Raw genomic sequence first — 21,355 nt, forward strand, 5'->3', positions numbered from 1 at the left:
CATTCAATGTTCTAATCCGCCGGTTGCGAAATAATAATGTGCTGTTCCGCGATCAACACAGCACAAACTATGGCTTGCATGCACCAATGTCCCGATTGTGTCGTATTGTAAACTCGAGACAAGATCCGGACTTTTTTGGTGCAAGTCTTCATATAAAGATAAAGATATATATGTGCTCACATATTTCAGGAAAGCTCGTTACCATAGCTACGACACTGGCTGACAGCGTTGATTGAAAATTGTGTTCTGTATCCAGGCGGATGAAGAATACAGTTATGTGTGTAATGGACGAGTGTTTTTGACTCAAGGGATGTTCACAGGTAAAAATCCTGAATAGCGAAATTAAGCTTGAACCAGTTGGTTTTATTACAATATTTTAAGTTCCAAATATTTGTTTATTTCTGTAAAACATTCTTTAACTCAATATTTTTGTCTCTCATTGTATGCATTTTTGTTGTTTTCTGAGGTAAACCTTTTATTTTGTTTCTTTCTTATTTTATTTACATTTTTTAGATCTTAATTTTAATAGGTACTTTTAATTTTCTTATTATTTTTATTTGTTCTGTAAATATGAATTGAAATTTTCGATTTACTATGTTTAATTTTTTATCTTGTTTGGATTACATTTATGATCACACACTATTTATATATGTAAGTATATATATTTTTTGTATGTTTAAAATATATTCAAGTAAATGGCTATTCTTTAATTTTATTTGAATTATTTTTCTCTATTTTTTTACATTTCAAAAAATACTTTTTAAACCATTTTATCTGGTTTTGTTGAGTTTTTTCTTTTCTATCTTCTTAATGATATTTTTCAAAGCATCAAAAACAAAAGAATATGTTCATTATCTTATACGTATACATTATTGTATGTACTCTTTTATTTGATTATTTATTAAAACTAATGTCTGAGCACCCGATGACAAACTATTATTTAATATTTAAATTTATTTCAACAGAGAGAATAGTTTATCGGGAAAAAATATGTTTTAATACTTTTTATAATGTATTAATATTGTAATAATGTGTGTATTTTATTGAATAAACACTGAAAAAAAAAAAAACGAAAGACTGGATTTCATCCCCTGGAAAATTATTTTCAGGTGTTGCCTAGTATGAGACATTATTCGATCAGATGAATCTCTTCACAAAAATAAAGGTTTCAGCTTTTTAACTTCACTAAAATCAAGGGATTAAAGAATTGAAGAAATATGGACTTTCTTAGTGTTTAAAAAAAAAAAAAAGTGGTCACTTAAACCAGCCAATGACAGGTCATAAGTCTTGTAAATTCCTGGACTTCCGTATTCCCATCTCTAAAATGTTCTAATGTTTAGTTTTGTGTACGTAAATTTATTTTCTTTTTTTAATTACTTCTTCTTTTCTCTTTTCTTTTCTAAACCAGTCTTATTTTAAACTCAATATTTATTAGTACTCAAAATGATTTAACTACACACTTATTTTATATAATTTATGAAAGAAGGTAGAGTTCTATAACTGAGGATATATAAGACGAATGATTTGAATGCCCACTTTACAAATTACATGTATCCTTGTTGAACTTCCAAATAAAATAATATAACATTTCAGAATATTTAGTAAGCAACATTTTCAAAGCTAAAAACCGTTCAAATTTAACGGCAATCTTGAGTTAAAACTAGCTTTAGTTATTATTATTATTATGGATAACTTACATAGCGCCATTTTCGTAATATAATACCTCAAGGGCGCTTTACAAAGTGATTATATAAAGATAAAAATTTAATTTTAACTTTTTAATTTAAGAAAAATAATGTACTTTGGTCACCACGTACTAAGAATTTATTCAAATGATTTAGAGAACAAGTGGGTGTTAAGTTTCTTCCGAAACATCACTTCACTCTCACAGTTTTTCCTCTCCTGGGAGAGCATTCCATGCCGTAGGGCCTGCGACCGCAAATGCACGTTCGCCGAATTTAGTGCGCCTGTCAGCTAGTTCTGGAATGCAGAGTTCCCTTAGATATTCTGAAGCAGAGTTGTGCAGTGACTTAGACATAAGCCAACAGAGTTTGTATTCCCCCCTCTGTGGAAAACGTAGCCAGTGCGATTCCCGAAGTAGTGGAGTGATATGACTAAACTTAGAGATTCCAAAAATAAGTCTCGCTGCGGCATTCAATACAGACTGAAGTTATTAGTCATATACCTTTCCGGAAATAAATAGTAGGCATGCAATACTTTGGATCAATATAAAAAAATGATGACAAGAAAATGTTTTTTAAGCATAAAATGGAAGTGTTAATTCTAAACTAAAATATCAACTCATTATTTTTTGAGATTACAATTAAAAATAAGATGTTTGTATCGTATAACTAAAGTAAATAGGTAATTTTCGTTGTAAATTTGGATGGATAGAGTTCAAAGGGACTCAATATCAAATTGACATTATCTCGAAGGATTCGAAAACGAAACAAAAGAACGCGACTGCTTGTTGAAAGTGAAGTTAGGCGCAAAAGTTGAAAGAGGTACGGAATGAAGTTAGCCGCTGGCTGGAAACTTGACGTTAACTTTGGCGGGAAGGAGTGAAGGAATCGACAAAATAAGGAAATTGAATTAAAAACTTGGTGTCAAAAGTAACGCTGGCAATGTGAGCTTTGCAGGCTGAGTATTATGAATGGTTAATTAGAAATTTTACCCGGAAAAGGAGAGATCCGACAGGAACAACGAGTAATTTAAAAAGAAAATTTGGCGTACCTAATATTTAAATTTCGGCTAATGAATTTCTATTTAAGAACCTACCAGAGGCGAACGGTGATTTTATTTACAGGTAAGCTATAAAAAATATCATTTATTTGTACTTGCATAGTAGGTAGATAATATTATAATGTAAGTGATATATACTATAAACTGCTATTTTTTCAGTGGTTCTGTGTGATACAACAAATCTCATCTATGAAATTAACTCAATCGACGTAACTTCGTGATACATTATATTGTGTAGCTATATTTCTTTGTGAGGAATGAAGTAATAAGAGAACGAACGCAGCAAACTCCGGCGACAACTGTCACTAAGCGGAGGCGATACGGTTGGCTTAGGCTGCCTATGCCTCCTGAGAGCCTTAACCACGTTTGCCTACTTTACAAGGCATCAGGTTCCCGACGTCCTGGACGTCCACTACTGACTGTTCGTCGGCAGTTCGCGTCAGAACTACGGTACGCGAATCTGACTTGGGAGGATGCACAGGAGCTGGCAGCCGACAGAGATGCTTGGAGGATCTTTGTGGACACCATATGCTTTAGCTAGGGAACGGACATGGAATAAGAAATAAAAATAAATATTTTCCCTTAATTTAACACATTACTTCTATGAAAGTTTATAAAAATAGCACAATGAATTCAGTCAGTATAAGGTATTCTCTTTACGATTGAAATGTCAACTGGCTGATTTGTTCTAGAAATAAATAATGCCAAAAACGGCCGCATCGAGCGCCACATGTGTTGTGAGTCATATGTCAAAAGTATCATCTCAAAGAAAAATAGTCCTTAAGAAATAATGTTTGAAACACTGTTTTCCAAATCGAGAATCTTGAAAGAATTTGTGTAATCCGCATGTTTACTATATAAGAAAAATCTCGCCACTGGGTTTAAGATGTTTAAAATATAGTAACTACATTTATTTTTATGAAGAAATAAGCTGAAGTAATCGTCTAGTTCCTTGGCTCATTGCTGGCGCTGAGCACGCTTTATTAATATTTTTATTTATATTTGGAGAAAAATACAAATGGTGGCAATGATTTATAAGAAATAGTAATTATTTGTTTGTTTTTATGTAAATAAAGTTACAGTAAAACATTATTATAATGAGTAAAATATAATGGTAAGCTGCGCATAATCGCTTCTAATCACGATTCGCCCCTGGAACCCACCTATGTACTTTCGTTCATAAATAACGCAATTTAATGCTTATTCGTGTTCAAATGGTCTAAATAGAAGAATTTAATATTAAGATGAAAATATTTTTACACGCTTTTCAAAAGCCTAAACGATTCGTAAGAAAATCATCCACATTTCAAAAAGTTTTCATTATAAGAAGCAAGTACTTGGTCAAATGTTAAATGTTACAAGGTAAGAAAATTACTTCAGGCAGCCAATAACAAGCCTATTCAAACCTTAAATGTATAGTTTTTCAGAATCTTTTGATATCCCAGACATTTTTTAAACAGAGATAAGGCTGTTCAGAATATAGAAGTTAAGGCATTTACAGAGATTATGAACTGTCATCGGATGGGTTATGCGACTACTGAACACACAGTGTAACATTGACTATTCTGTTTAAAGGTAGTCGACTGTCATTCTGACGTATTGCGTATTTTTTATTATCTATGTTTACTTAATTTGAATACTACATTCGCTTGCGTGTTATCCCTCTATAGATAATGTTAGAAAGCGGTAAGTTTGCTTTATAGACCAGGAATTTTAGCATTTGATTGTTTCCAATCTGGGTACTTTTCGATTCTCTATACATGTTTATTTTGAATATTGCATTTGCATGCATGTTGGCCAACTATAAGGAATGAAAGTATGGAGAAGACTAGCGACATCTATTGTTGGAAAGGGGTATGTCTTTAATAGACCAGAAATCTTTATGTTGAATTGGTTCCAAGTTCCAAACAAGGCATTTTTCGAATCACTGTATATGCTTAATTTTAATATTACATTCGCATGCCTGTAAGCCCACTGTAGAGAATGAAAGTATGAAGAAAACTAGCGATGCCGGTTGTTGAAAAGGGGTAAATTTTTAATAGACTAGAAATTTTTATATTGAATTGGTTTCCAAGCTAGGCCGATGTCGACACTTTTTGGCTAGAGTTTTGTGTGCCTTTTCTAAAATATCATTAAATAATTTATATTATAAACAAAAAAAATCTCACTCTTTTTGATGTATAAAAGAAACGGAACTTTGCATAATATATGATGCCGTGGACAGCCATACGTACAAATATAACTATACTACAGGAACAAGACATAAAAGAAAAACTAACATCCACGTGCGAGAAAAGTATCCTGCAGTTCTTTGGGCATAATTCCAGGGGGGACTCTGATAGTTTAAAGAAAACTATCCTCCTGGGAAGTGTCAAAGGGACAAGGTCGTGTGGACGTCAACCGACAAGATGGAGCGACTTGGTCACTGAATTATCATAAGTATCACTGACATACCGTTTTAGATGGAGGTAGGCTGTCCACAGATGAGCCATGCCTGTAGTCAGGCGTAATCGCCATCCTCAGACATTAGGTAGGTATATATATGTGTATATTTACATTTTTTTTTTTTTTGCACCACAACAGGCCAGGAGGCCTAATTACAGTGGTGAATTACAGCACAGAGCACCCAGGCTTGAGAAAAATCACATTTTATTTTTTTTTGTGTTCTCACCGGGAATCGAATTGGCGGCCTCCGTGGTGTAGTGGTCAAGACGCTTGACTCGCGCACGGAAGGTTCCGGGTTCGATTCCCGGTGAGAACACAAAAAAATAAAAATGTGATTTTTCTCAAGCCTGGTTGTTCTGTAATGTAATTCACCACTGTAATTGGGCCTCCTGGCCTGTTGTGGTACAAAAAAAAAAAAAAAAAATGAAAAATGAAAAAATATATTGAAGAGAGGTAATAAAACATATATTATCTTTTAATAAAATTTATGAATGCAATAGTCATAAATCACTTTTCACTACTTGGTAAATAAATTCAAAATGAAATCTAAATTAAAACAAGGCCATGTACGATCTTCCTTGGCAATAGAGACTTACCTAGGAAGTATGTGACAAATAGTTTTAATTTTAGCCTAGCGCAGGTGCCATGGAATGAAATGAATTCAGCGCATTGCAACAGTACCTACCTCGTATCTAGCACCTACCCGTACGTACTGGAAAATATATTCCGCTTCCTGGCAAGGCAATGCAATAATTTGAATTTAACTGTCCATAGATTAAAACAATGTAACATATTTACCGCGGAAATTTGACGCAAGCAAAATAACCTAGCTTTTATAAAATGATAACCGAACATTCAAAAAACTTTTCTTGCACAAACATAATAAAGGTATTATTATAAACATAGAAATTAGTGCTTAAAGTATAAATTTATATAAATTATACTTTACAAAATCATATAAATTAAATTAATAATGTAAAAGTGCAGTTATTCCATATCACGATAAGATTCGAACTTCGGAAAAAAATATTTTTGGATGTTTATGTACGTACTTGTGAAATTCGATACAATAATCATCATTACAACCTAATCCATACCCAGTGGTACATAGGGCACTGTTTAGGTATGTAGGACTCACTCGGAAACGAACGCCCTCTGTCATCTTACCTACTATCTTCTTAAGGACAGTGCAGAAATTGAATCATACATTTTTCAAATGTAAATAATAGATTATCAAAACATCCAAATTACTGATGGCAAAGTGCTAACGCGGACAGATATCAAATTGCCGACAGCCAGGGAAATAGTATACGACCTCAAGTCCTCACTTGGAAGTAACAATGGAAAATTACTATATAAAGTATTAACATCCCTAGTTACTTATTCAGTATTCAAGTAAAACATTTATGCAGTTACTCTGTTTATTCAACATGTAATAAACGCAATGCATAACGTCGTTTTCTTACTGTCACCTCCATCTGGGGTAGGAGTTCCCATCCATCAACTATCATAAATCCTACAGCTACACCAAATGCAGCGTATCTCGGTCATCTGAGTGAAACAATGCAGTTCAAAGTCGCCTTAAATAAATATTTCTTGTTCTACTTACCAAGAATCGAACCCGGAACCTCAAGCATAATTTATGTAGCGCCATTTTTGTGAAAATCACAAAAGGGCGATGTACAATAAATATCTCAACACATCTTGCAGCTACATAGCGCATGGACGGTAAGAAATCTAGGCCCCATTAACATTATTTTTTCAATATAGCGTTTTTATTTATTTTTCAATTAGTACAAATAAGACAGAGATTACAACACGTCAAACAGCTACAGAGCGCATAAAGAGTAAGAATTATCGATCTTGTTTATGAAATTAAAAATACGATTTTGAAAATTGTTTACAAAACTATTTATTGATATTAACAATATTTTGTAGAAGAGGACAGTATTTAACCACGTACGGAGTTATTAAGATTAATATATTACAACAGAAATGAAGAACATTTTAAATTAAATTAGTTGGTTGGAAGAAATTGCTATTTTGCAATAAGCCCGCCAATGTACAAATAACATTATGTATAAAAAGTTAAATAAATAAATGATAACATTTTAGAGAACGTAAAATAGAAGTCTAGGCATTCACAGGGCTTATGACCTGTCGTGGGCTAGTTCAAGTGGCCACTTCGCAGAATGGTGAATGTTACACAGTGTGTAAACTGGCCGCTTAAACCAACCAACCACAGGTCATAGGCCCTGCCTAGACGACATTTATTACCGCATTCCTTCTCTAAAATTTTGATAATTTTAATAATAAAATTTAAATAATAATCATTTAGTAGCGATAGCCAAAACACTTAAAAAACTTGCAATAAATATTTATACTAGTAAAAACAGCATACAAAATATACAAATATAAAAAAGACTGAAAACATAAGAATTTTTTTTTTTTATTTAAATTTTCCAGTAAAAAAAATAATTCTTTGGCGGATTTATTTCTAGAAGCAATATCTTCCAGCCAACAAAACATTCGGCCATAAGGGCTGTGAATGCCAAGACTTCTATAATCCCTTACCTAATCTCTAAGTTCTTCATCTTTGTTGTAATATATTAATGTTCATTTATATTGTACTAGTATTGCCCTCCAACATACCCGTCAGAACAGCTGTTCCAATACATGAAGGTGCTGGATATGAGACAACTGTACCTAAAAGAAGCACTTACACACTTCTGGTCGAACAATAAGGAGAGGTCTCCGCAAAGGTTTTCCCAGAGCATGAATTATGTCATACCCAAAACCGGTACGTCTTTTGCTCAGAGACATCTCTCATTTGTCGCACCGAGAGTGTTCAATATTTTGGAAGAGCGTATTAGCTTTCAAGGACAAAAAATATTTTCAAGAAAGTAGTTGAGGACTGGATTTTCTTTAGTGGGAGGGATTTGAGTAGGAAACTCCTTGATGATTTTCCGAATGTTTGAGTTTACTGTTTACCATATTGATGTGCCATATATATATGAATTTAAAAAAAATAAAAAAATGTTTTTGATCCTATATTTGTGGTGATATACTCGTACTCATCTGCCTGTGTCAACTAATTGCTAGTCCCATCTCAACACAGGACTTTTAGTCCCATGGAGTTGGGACTTATATCTCAAATAATGTACAATAAACTTATGTATGTAAATAAATAAATTGCGCAATAATTTTCAAGTAATAAGTATTACTTGAAAATCTTTTTATAGACACGAAGACATAAAAAAATAATCTCATGTTGATTTTCGACATTCTCTTTTATTGACGCTAAGAAATCAAAAAGTAATAAATTAAGAGACATAAACGTAAATATAAAATTAATACAAAGTTTAATACGTTTTATAAACAAGAAATAATAAATTCGAACCATTTTAAAAGGCATATTAATAACGTTTATCGCATTTATCGTAGGGAGGTACCTACTTTAAATATATTTTTTCTAATCTCAAATTTAAATTGAGGCAATTTTGTGATGTTTTGGTGATTTGAATATACTTACGACTTACGACCAATTTAATATGTATTTTTTTGTATTACTGTATTTGAGTATAGCCAAATCTTTAAAAAAATCATCATCGTTATTTTATTTTATTATGTTCAAATAATATTTATTTTAGAAATAAAAGACGAGTGATACTTAATACTGATATCCATAAATTTAAAATATCCAGTGACCGGTTTCATCGCTTTCGCGACATCTTAGGAAATTCAATGTTTTCATACAAAACAGAGGTAAGGAAAGGGAATTCAAAATATTATGACAGTAATGTTTTGAGTTTGTCCATTTGCTTGCAGACTGGCTGGATTTTCTTCCTAGGGAGTTGTTCCCTTCTCCAAAATGTTTCCCTCTCTGTTGTAACAAATATAAATATGAACAACTCTTTGGGGAGAAAATCCAGTCAGTTTGCAAGCATTTGAACATACACACGAAAAATGTCACGCACTTTATCTTAAACCGATCTCTTACATAGACTTCTTCTTACTTCAGATCCCTTAATTTCATGCCTTAGGAATTTGCCTCGTAAGAAGAAGTCTATATTGTTAAAAGAGGTATTAGAATTGTTGTTTTTGTTTTTTTTTTTAAGTACAACTATTAGTTTTCTATAAGTTTTTTTGAAAATATAGATTTTTGTAAATATTATGTGCTGAAGTTTTTATTTATTTAAAATGACTACACCCATGCTAGATTTTTAATAAACCGTAACTTTTTTGTACGTTTAGTTTTATATTTGTACTCTTTCACTATGTATTTTTGCAATTTTGAAATTACTCCGTCCGTAACGTCACGAGTTGACTTCGGTGAGTTATGCTGATATTTAAAAGTATTTTTTTTATTTATTTTACTTTTTGTACATTGGCGGGCTTATTGCCAAATGGCAATTTCTTCCAACCATCCAATAAAATGAAAGTTTTGTTTTTATAATTCAAGTTACAGAACATATTCAATAGAAAAAAAAAAAAAAACTAAAGATATATAAAATATAAATAAACGTTTTTGTTTATAAATTACCTTAAATCGAAACTATTACTCAAAAGGAAAAAGGAAAAAAAGAGGAAAAAGGAAAGGAGAGATTAAGGAAGAGAAAGGAGATGTTTCTTCAGACGTGATTTAAACAGATATAATGTAGCAGTGGCGGTATTTCCATAGAAGCCCATAAGCCGGGCTTGCCTATTAATTTTATTTCAAAATTACCAAATCTGGACCAAACGCTTAAAAATAATTCATTTCGTTGTTTAAATTTCGCGCCAAATGAGAATTAGAGATCTGTTCGACGTTGGTACTGTACGCGTCCCGAGATCCGAACCGTATGAAATCCGTGTGCGCGAACGACACCATGTCTTCTCATCTCGCTCACGCATGTGGGGTTCTTATGGGGCTTATTTCACGGTGCAATTCGCATGTAAACAAACAGTAAACTCATAAAATGTTTGTCTGTATATGTTGAGTTTTATATGGGAATCTGAAGCCAGCTTCTTTAAGGTAAAGTTGGCAGAGAGCGTATCTTGTATTTCGTGTCGAACAAACTTTATGATTGTTTATTATGCTCTTTTTTGCGGAATTTGATAATTTTAAACGGTTATTTTTATCTTCATTGATTAAATACCCGTACTGGTTAAGATTTATGATAATTTACTTTATTTTGTGCAAACGTCATATATAAAAAGAATTCGGAGATGGCCGACGTTTCTTTTTTATTTGCCTATCTACTTTCCTTTTCCTTTTCCAATATTCTATATCAATTATAATTTATCTTTATTATATTTATGTATCTATGGGTTCCGATGACTATTATTCAACTCTACGCTTGCTATATTTTATTAATGTTACGTATTATTGGTAATGGTTGATATCTATTTATTTATTTATTTATTCATCTGGGGAATTACTTTATATAAAATAATATTGTGTTTTCTTTATTTCGTTTATTTAAACGAACTCAGAAAGATTATCCTATGCATATTTTCATAAAATATTGTTATTCGTCATAATATACCTTTTGGATGCTTTGTAGACTGTACAACTGTAATGAAGAAAGCATACATTATGTTTTCACAAAAGTGAATTTATCATCATTCCTTTTCCGCACCTAATGGTGCATAGAGCACTGCAATCGCAGTATATCTTAATTTTTTTTTGCTACATGAAAATAAGATAATCAGTCTTACGCTTTAAGTACCAGTCCAGGGACAATGAGACATTCTAGTGTAAAAACACCTTTTAAAATAAATATTTCAAATCAACCATGTCGGGAATCGAACCCGAGACCTTTTGCATGGTAGGCAAATGCGCTGACCACTATACTATGAGGCCGTCAGGGAATTACACCACATGTGGATTTAAAAATATATATATGGGCTTGCCTTACTCGTAAACCCTAGGCACGCTACTGTAATGTAGTAAAATCTTTGATGGTGGATGGGAGATGATTCACAGTCGGGCCGCATGGACACTGTGAGTTAGAGAAGAAAGAGGAATTGTGGATGGGTATTAAGAGAGTGCCTTGAGAATTAGAACGAAGAGGTAAACCATGAACTGATAAGCGTTGAAATTTTTCACTCAGGTATATAGGAGCGTTAGGACTATGAAGTACACTGAACAGAAGTGAGAGGGAGTGATAGTCTCTCCGCTGTCTAATTTTGGGCTATTTCAGTTGCCTACGATAATCAGAAATGTGGTCATATTTCCGAAGACCAAAAATGTACCTTATGCATGTATTCTGAAGTCGTTCAAGTTTATCGAGTTGCTCACAGCTTAAATCAAAGAAGAGCCCCGTAGCGGTCAAAATACACTAAACATTGAAAAAAATAAGTACCCGGAAACTGGAAAAATATCACAACGCTATAATGAATTGTTCACAAGAACCTGTGGCGTTTCAAAGTAGTTCATTGTTATTAAATCATTTTTTTTAAACATTTTCAAATAGTTTTGCCGTACAATTAAACGCTCTAATATTTATCGCGTGTAAGAAAACATTTTCATATCAAATTTCCCGTATTACTGAACGTCTTAATTATAAACCGTGTACGTTTTTCCTAACAAAACTTTCGTTTTCACAACGAGATATCTTTAATGCTTTCGTAATGATAATTTAAAATGTAAAATGATCCCAAAATACACGTCGAATGAATGCTAAAATACTTTTTGCCAAAACGTTTCGCAAAATTAATTTCGAAGCACGAAGCAGGAATTTGATGGAAATTCCAGACACTTGGAAAATCGTTAATTTTTGTTTTGCGCGAGACGAAATCGCAAGACGAAAGAATTCTCAGTTTTAGGAGAAATCTGTTTACAGTTTCAATTTGCGAATAAATTTCGAGCCTACAGATTTTTGCAAATGCCGAATTTTCTGGGCGAATAATCGGAATGAGGTTTTTTTGGCCTCGTCTGTAAATCATAAATCCTTTAGAAACGAATGTTCTAGACCAGTGTTTTTCAACTTTTTTGAATACGCGACCCCATAACGAGTAAAGGGGCATACCCCGGCGTATAGGCACGTCAGTACAAAAAAGGTTTTTTTGGTCTTGGGTTTTTTACAGAGTTTTAACCATCGGAAACCATGCAAACCCATAATAATTAACAGGGAAAAATAAACTAAGTAGAAAAAATAATATCATTAACAATGTTTTGAGAAAGTCCAAATGTTTGCAGACAGGCTGGATTTTAAATTTAGTTGTTTAGATCTAAATTTGTTGCAACAGAGAGGGAAAAAAAATTGAGAAGGGAATATGGAAGTCTAAGTATTTACAGGGCAGCGTTTATGACATGTCATTGGCTGGTTTAAGTGACCACTTTTACACACTGTGTAACATTCACTATTCTGCCTATGTTTAAACATCCACATGTCCTTAAATCTTCCATCTTTTGACATTTGTAAAGTAAAAAAGCTGAAACCTTTAGCATGTGCGTGAGATTCATCCGGCTGAACCAATTCACCTACTAGGCAAAGCCTGGAAAGACTTTTTCAATTTTCCTTATTACCTTCTTAAAATGTTTTCCCTCTCTGTTGCAACAAACTTAGATCTAAATAACTCCTTAGGGAAGAAATCCAGCCTGTCTGCAAACATTTGGGCATACTCATAACATTGTTGATTAAACTAACTGGTATAAGAAGAAGTATAAAAATTTAAAAATTGTTTACAAGCGTTGCCTAGTAGGTGATTTGGTTCAGCCGGATGAATCTCACCCACATGATAAAGGTTTCAGCTTTTTTACTTCAGAAAATTCATCAGATGGAAGATTTGAGGAAATGTGGATGTTTAGATATAGGCAGAATGGTGAATGTTACACAGTGTGTAAAGCGGCCACTTAAACCAACTAATGACAGGCAACTTGACATAAAATCGGATAAAAAGTCGCACGTCGCGCGTCGAGGAAAACATTGTTATATTATAGTTCATTTGTGATCCAGTGCCAGAAATTGAAGAACATTTAGATTAAATTAAAGGTAAGTATCCATTCCATGTACCTATTCCTTTCTCAAATATTTCCCAATTCACAAATACTGAATGAAATTCGATTTTCATTTACAGTCCGCCTTTTCGTCAACATTTTGGTAAATACCTATACTTCCACATTCCCTTATCAAAATATTTTCCCTCTCTGTTGCAACAAATTAAGATTGAAATAATATCATGTTATACAATAAAAATACAGTCGAACCTGGATATAAGAGAAACCTATTTGAAAGAGAACTGGCTTGAGGTCCCCGAAGGGCCCCGATTACAATAGGAAGTTAACAGAGTTATCTTCGACTGTCTATAAAGAAAAAACTATATTTGTCTACGAAAATGAGAATATTTGCATAAAATTTGAAGTATCTTCGTCGGAAACATATAATTTAACAGGTTTAGAAAAAAAATTTGTATGGATATTCTGCTTTTCATACAGAAAACTTAATTTTACTTTGTATATAAAATTGAATATAAATGTTAACTTCCCATTGTAATCGGGGCCCAGGTCCTTGATTTTACTACAATATGTCAGCAATTTCAACGACGACGCTTATTATTTCTATTGAGGCAATATTAATATTGATAGAGAATGTGTATGAAGCTAGCCGTCACCAGCAAGATCTATAACCCTTAAACTATATCTTGCTGATAGCATGCTTAAAACCGAGAAAATTAAAATATCCAGAGCTAACAGAGAAGATTTAAATTTATTAGTGCCATTCGCCACACCACGATTGGATAAATTGTTAAAAAAATAAATTAAGACAGCTTTCTCAATGAAATTACTGTATTGTAGGACCTTAGGCCCTTGCTCGCGACCGCGAAACCACAAGCAAGGCTTTGCGACTCCCCTGGGAGTCGCGACCCACAGGTCGAAAAACACTGTTCTAGACGTGGAAAATAATTTGGATGAACAAACTTAAATTTTATTTCTTGAGTCTGCAAATGAATATTACGTTTTAATTGAAAATGAAAAGCAAACATTTTCATAAAATGATTTTATTTTCAAGATAAATACCATTTTCGAAGAAACACAATAAAATTACTGAGATGTGTATGTATCAGTGGCGAGCCGTGATTTATTTTATGGGTAATCTACAAAAAATGTTCATTAGGTTGTACCTACTGACTCGCCTCCAATCTGTATTGTAAAAAAAAAAAAAAAATGCTGCATCGAGACTTAATTTCGGAATCTCTAAGTTCAGTCATATCACTCCACTACTTCGGGAACTACACTGGCTACGTTTTCCACAGAGGGTCGAATACAAACTCTGTTGGCTTATGTATAAGTCACTGCACAACTTTGCTCCGGAATATCTAAGGGAACTATGCATTCCAGATGAACTAGCTGACAGGCGTTTCACGCTTAGATCAGCTACGTCTACGGCGAGAGGAAAAGTTATTATACCTCTACGCAAACAGCGCACTACATTTAGTAAACGCGCATTTGCGGTCGCAGGCCCTATGACATGGAATGCTCTCCCAGCAGAGGTGCGAGGCTGTGAAAGTGAAGTGATGTTTCGGAAAAAACTTAAAACCTACTTGTTCTCTAAATCATTTGAATAAATCCGTAGCATGTGACAGCAAAATAAATTGTTTTAATTAAATTACAAATTTAAAAGCTTCAATTAAATTATATTAACAATAGAATCACTATGTAAAGCGCCCTTAAGGTATTTTATTACGGAAATGGCGCTATATAAGTTATCCATAATAATAATAATACATATAAGTACATAATATACAGGTAACATAATTATAAATAATGATTTTTTCTGTGATTCTGTGAAAATCAACTCAAACAACAATTATTATTAACCACGCAATATATGTAGCTTTATTCTACGCTATTTCAATACAATACTTGCGCAAAAGTTTATTAAAAAACACCACAATGACATTCAGTAAATATTTCCATTATGATTTAAATATCAACACTGAGCACTGGCCGATTCTTTTTTAAATGAATAATGCCAAAACCGGCCACTTCGAACGCCACATGTACTATGTGATACATAATATGTCGACGGTATCCCATCAAAGAAAAAAGTATCGAAATAGAGAATCTTTAAATAATATTTGTAATCTGCAAGCTTGTTTTAGTACTAAAAAAACGCGACAAGGTTAAAGACGTTCAATGACAACGGGCTGGGCGCACTTCATAGATTTTTTTGTTGGAAGATATAAACGGTGGGGTGATTTCTAATAAAAAAACAATTATTTTATTTATTTTGCCATAAACATAATTACTATAAAACATTATTATCGAATGATGTAATAACTTATACTTTTATATAAGTTATTTATTTAAAAAATACTTGGTACAATTCCACTGATTTATTTGACCAATTAGCGCTCTCACCTAATGGGCATCTTCGATATTTAATAACGATATATCAAACTATGCATCACATTTAAATTAATTAAAACATAATTTTGACGAATCAAAAAACATAAAAATTTTACATGTAGGACATAAAGGTCAAAAGTTACATAGATTAGAAATTTTAGAAATAAATAGGATAAAAAATAATAGCGATAGAACTTTAATAAACCAGCAGATAGAATTCAAAAACTAACCCTTATTAGTCCCCTTAGTTGGACCCAGTACATTGTTATTAAACAATAAATGTTTTTCATGGAATAGAATCTTCTCTTAAAGTACACCGCCAACACATGTTTCAATAATGTGTCTCACTCTGTTCTATTGAAATATTGTATCTTTTTCAACTTATTTTTAAATGTACCTGCACTTAATATTTAGTTTTATATAAATTATCCTTACACTGTATAATATTCACCAGTCTGAAGATGCCCATTAGAGGGTGAAAGCGCTAATTGTTCAAATAAATTAGTGGAAGTGTACAAGGAATTTTTAATGTATACAATATGTAAATATAAGTTATTACATCATTACAATGGAATTCCAACAATAATTGCCAATAAATAATTTAAATTAAAAAAAAATTAAAAAATACATTATCGAAAGTCAAATAAGCTGTGCATAATCGCTGATTCGAACGATTCGCCTCTGGTACGTATGAGTATAAAAAGCAGGTATCAGTTTATTTTATGTACGTGAACAGCTCACAAAGACGGGAAAATCTATCAGGAGCCCAAAAATAACAGGGGTGAGAGTGAGAAAGTAACAAACATTCTTGATTTTCAACGATAAAAATCGCTAAAAATATTCGACCAAGTTGCGCTCGCGCTCGTTCAAAGCGGGGTTGATTCTATGTAGCTAAAATCTACCTCTCGCGATTTCTGTCATCCTGGTATCTAATCAAAGGACTTGTTGAATGATGTTGTGACGGCACCCACGTTTTCAATTACCTATCTCTCAAAGCGTCTTTGAAATGATTACATCATTAAAATTTACATTGGCCTCTAGGGCGTCCTGTATAAGCCCCGAAAAGCATCTTGAGACCATCCCACAATTTCCACAAAAGGAAATTGGCACATCTCAAGATAAATAAATTTGTGTATGGCATAAATTAATTAATCAAAATTCATTCCTTTAGGCACGTGCTACAAGAAAGAAAATAAATGCGGATTTATGTTTGTACATACTACTGATTATATTGTAAAATTAATGTCATTTTTTATCCATCACATTATTTGAAATTTATAGGGAAAAACCTATTAGAAAAAATTAGTTATTATTACAATAATCAAAACATAAAATTTCTTATTTATTCACAGATTAAACTTAGTTGTCGAAGACATTATTTGATACACAATGAAACAAATACATACAACGGACGCAAATGGGACGTTATGTTTAATCTATAATACCGGCAAACAGCGACATGTAATCCTCATACATTTCTGTTTGCTTGGTAGGCAAAAACGAGTTTTGAAAAGAGGTCTCGCGTTTGTTTTCAAAAATTACTTAACGAGCAATTTTTTACACTCTCTTATGGCGCCTCTTAGACATGGAGTGTGGGCGAACATAGTCTGATCTGCAGACGTGCTTGAGATGAACAGTTAAAACAAAGATGCCAATGGATTAGCATTATGCAAATCATGTACTCTTTATTATTCTACGGATGAAGAATACCCAAAATTCATTCATTGTGTTTTCAACGGATGAAACGAGTTTTAAAGATATGCAGACATGAGTATTATTCAAAATAAACTAATTTAACGATAAAATCATTCATTTTACTATTTTTATTGATAATTATTTAACGTATGTGAACATTACTACAAAAAATGTGGTACAAGACACATATGCAAATGTCCTATATTGCAACGCGTGTATGATATAAAATATTTAGGTTTATACATTGATTCTCTCTTATTTCTTTATTTATTTTGTTCATTAACGCTCAAAAGGCATTTACAAAAAATAAAAATGAAATACATGCTAACATACTAAATAATAAACACAGAATATACAGAAAAAATATGTGAAATTTGTTAAAAAGGATATAATAAAAAGTTTTACAAAGTAAAAAAAAAAAACAATAATAACAAAGGTATGCAAGAAAAAACAGTAAGCATATAAACAAAAAGTGCAAAGATATAAGCTTATGAAATAAATTCTGTAAAGCAAACAATAAATAAAGTGTTACGGTAAGCAAGAAAGACATTTTTAAGTTAAATTAATAAACAAGCAAGCATATATTATCACGAAAAAATAATAAATAAAAATATGTATCTATGAAATGCGTATTTGCCAATACTACACTGTAATTTGATATAATAGTAAAAAATAAAAAACAAGTATATGGTAATAAAAATAAACAAGTAAGTATTTTTTTAATTTATGGAATTGAATTGTCAATAATAGTTTGACGAGCAGCTACAAATAAACTTGATATTGTGGATATAAGATAGTAAATAATTGAAAACATAATATAAATAACTAATAGACTAAAGAAACTTACATATATACAATATGTAAACTCAGCAATAGCCAAAATGTTTGCATTATGCCATTCACAACATAAATATGGTGTCATAGCATGGGAAGCAGCAAGCCAGAAAGTACTTCATCCAATGAATATTGCACATAGTGCCGACTCCTCTTTAAAGTTTAAAAGTACAAAAGAAGTATTAACAAGGTTCAACGTACTGAATGTAAGAAAAATATTTATAAAAGTCATTCTGTTTCAGATTGTCAAAGATACAACAAAGCATACTTATATGCGAACGAAAACGTGGTTTTCGGGTAACGAGCTGTTCGTAGTATCTAAATTCCTAACTGTGTACGGACAGTGCAGTCACCTAATTCAGTTCTCTTCATACTCTATATATTAGCAATCATTCAAAGTACATTTTTTTTTCAGATGATACAAAGCTGTACGCTAACCTACTTACTCACTCAACTCAACTACAGCAAGACCTGGACAGTATTCATGAATGGATTAAGAAATGGCTTTTCCCATTTACTGTTAACAAATCTACAGTTCTTAACATCGCGCATCGGCTCGAAAAACTACAAACTATATAGTCTTAATGGTGTAGATTCGAAAGCTGTGAAACAACAAAAAGACCTCGGAATAACAATAACAGATGATTTAAAATAGGACTGTCACATATTAAACATAACAAAAATCCAATTTAATTACCTACTTGATAAAAATAAACCTTCTCATATACAGGGTGTTCATTAAACCCTGTCACATCCGAAACCACAATGATCAGTATGAGCAAGAAGACATATTGGCACATTAAAATATTTTTTTAGAACGAATACAATTTAAAAAAATAAAACATAAAAAAAAAGCATATGGTTGCTTACTTCTGCAGGGCAGAAACTTGGAGGGGGAGGGGGAGTCTAATAGTGCGCCGCGCTCCCCTCACTTCTCCCCTGCAGAAGTAAGCAACAATTTGTTTTTTTTAATACTTTATTTTTAAAAAAAATCTTTGTCCTAAATATTTTTTTGAATATGCTAATATGTCTTCTTGCCCATACTGATCATTGTGGTTTCGGAAGTGACAGGGTTTGAAGAACATCCTGTATAACACCGAATATGCTACTAAAATATACAAATTCTATATCAGACCTACTCTCGAGTACGGGTTTCATATATGGAATACCTATTTTGTTTAGGATATCAACTTGCCGGAAAGAATCCAAAGACGAGCTACAAAATTGTAGCCGAGCCTAAAACGGCTTCCATATGCGGAGAGACTGGAAACTCTCGGTCTCACAACGCTGCAAGAACGGCGAGAAAAGGGTGACATGATAGAGACATACTCAACGATCACTAAAGCTGCCTAAATTTGGATCCCATGTTCAAGCTTAAACAAGATGCTCGTGTTCGAGGCCACAGTCTCAGGCAGGAGATAACGAGATTCAACCTAAATCCACGGAAATATTTCTCGAGCAATAGGGTTGTTGATGGTTGGAATAAACTGCCACATGAGCTGATATTTATTCTCAATGGGTTAAAAAATGGAGTAGATTTGTTTCGTAAAGTTAATGTTCGCCAACAACTAACTTTCTTTAAAATAGATTTAAACATATCAGCTTTAAGCTGCTCGCTTAAAATTAATATATTATTAATAATAATAATAATTTAATCATATGACCAAGAGTTTTTAACGGCTTGCCGCAGAAGCTTAGGGAATAAAAAGACAAGAATAAAAAGATTGATGGATCTATCCAAACAGTTGGTGGCAGATTTCATTTATAACGTAGTGTGTTAAATACCCACTGAATCAACTGAAAAAAAGTTACCTAATGAAGCAGGAAATGAGAAAATATTTTTAATGAAATAAATACGATATAAAAATTTGAATAAAATATTACTATGTTTAATCATCAGTTTTGTTCTAGAAATTTTGAGTTGTTTCAGCTTTTTGAATACTTTTTTAGCTGCACTTCTCCAGACATTCGGAATACTTCAGGGTAGAAATTTTGTACCCAAACTATTTAGATTTAAAAAGATAAATATTATTTAACTTTGCCAATTGGCTTGTTAATAGAAATACATTTTATTGACTTTTAGATAAAACAATGCTGTCTAAAACGGACATACTATCAAAACACAGCATAACTAACAGAATGAGAACGATATAAATAAATAAAAATAATAATTGGGTACAGAGCAATTTTTTTATGCTTTGTCAAAACCATCTCGTATATATCCATACTATTCTTTACACGTTGGTTTTAAATTCAAAGGGAAAAGTTTTCATCAAATGGAAGTTTTTCCACGTTGGTTTTATTTTTCTCGGAGCCTTTAAGTCAATACGCCAAATGCGAAGTTAACAGAGCCATCTTGTGTATAATCGGCCAAGAATTATGGCCATTAGAGGGACTGGAAAAGGCAAGCGCTTGGGAACTTTCCAGAGATAAATAAATAATGGAAAACTTCGTACTGGAAGAAATAAAATGAAAAGTAAAACAGCATTTCTAAGGACTGCACTTTCAGAGTGAAAAACCTCCAATACTTTGCTGTTAATAAACAAAACATTAGAATGAGAAACTAATGGGTTTTGAAAAAGATGTCAAACGCAAGTGTCTAAATAAACGAGAGAAATATCACCATGAATATAAACATTCATTCTTTTATTGTAAGATATCAAACTGCATCTAAAGTTAACATTTATTTACTGTATTCGTAAATGTATTAACAATATTTAAAAAATCGAGTATCTATTATCACATTGGGAAATACTATTATTTATACTAAATACACAGGATAAGAAACTATTACTCATTAAAATAGCATTATATCAACTAATTAGTGAACCTGAAAATTTTGTGACAGTGATCCTTAAGATAAAAATAACTTTATTCAATTTACTTTCACATAATTTTGAAATATCTATCCTTACTTCTGTTTTGTATAAATACATTGAACTCCTTAATAAAGATACCAGTCTCGAAGATGTCGCGAAAGCGATGAAACCGGTCACTGGATATTCCAAATTTGTGGATTAAAGTATCACTCGTCTTTTATTTATATAATAAATTACAATGAACTTTCATCAAGAATGTTCACACACTTTGATTTGTTCAACACTTTGATTGAAATCACGTTTGAAAATTCGACAACGCATATTATAATTTTGTACGGCAAAGTTTCTCGAAAATGTATGAAAAAAATAATAAAAATACGTTTTGAAGAAAATGAATTACACGAAAACGTCATACGTCAACAGCTGTTTAAAATAGGTGATCAATTATGGGCTGCGATAGTTTTTCGGTTTCCATTGTACTTTT

General features: G+C 32.3%; 1 protein-coding gene across 1 annotated transcript in view; it reads right to left on the reverse strand.

Moving 5' to 3' along the window:
* The window catches only part of dally (division abnormally delayed protein), a 152,120-nt gene that overhangs the window by 56,745 nt on the left and 74,020 nt on the right, over nt 1-21,355 (reverse strand). The window lies entirely within an intron of this gene.

Source organism: Micrasema longulum, unplaced genomic scaffold (genome assembly GCF_059751315.1).
Source record: "Micrasema longulum isolate JH-2025_06_02 unplaced genomic scaffold, ASM5975131v1 h1tg000859l, whole genome shotgun sequence".
NCBI classification, from domain to species: domain Eukaryota; kingdom Metazoa; phylum Arthropoda; class Insecta; order Trichoptera; family Brachycentridae; genus Micrasema; species Micrasema longulum.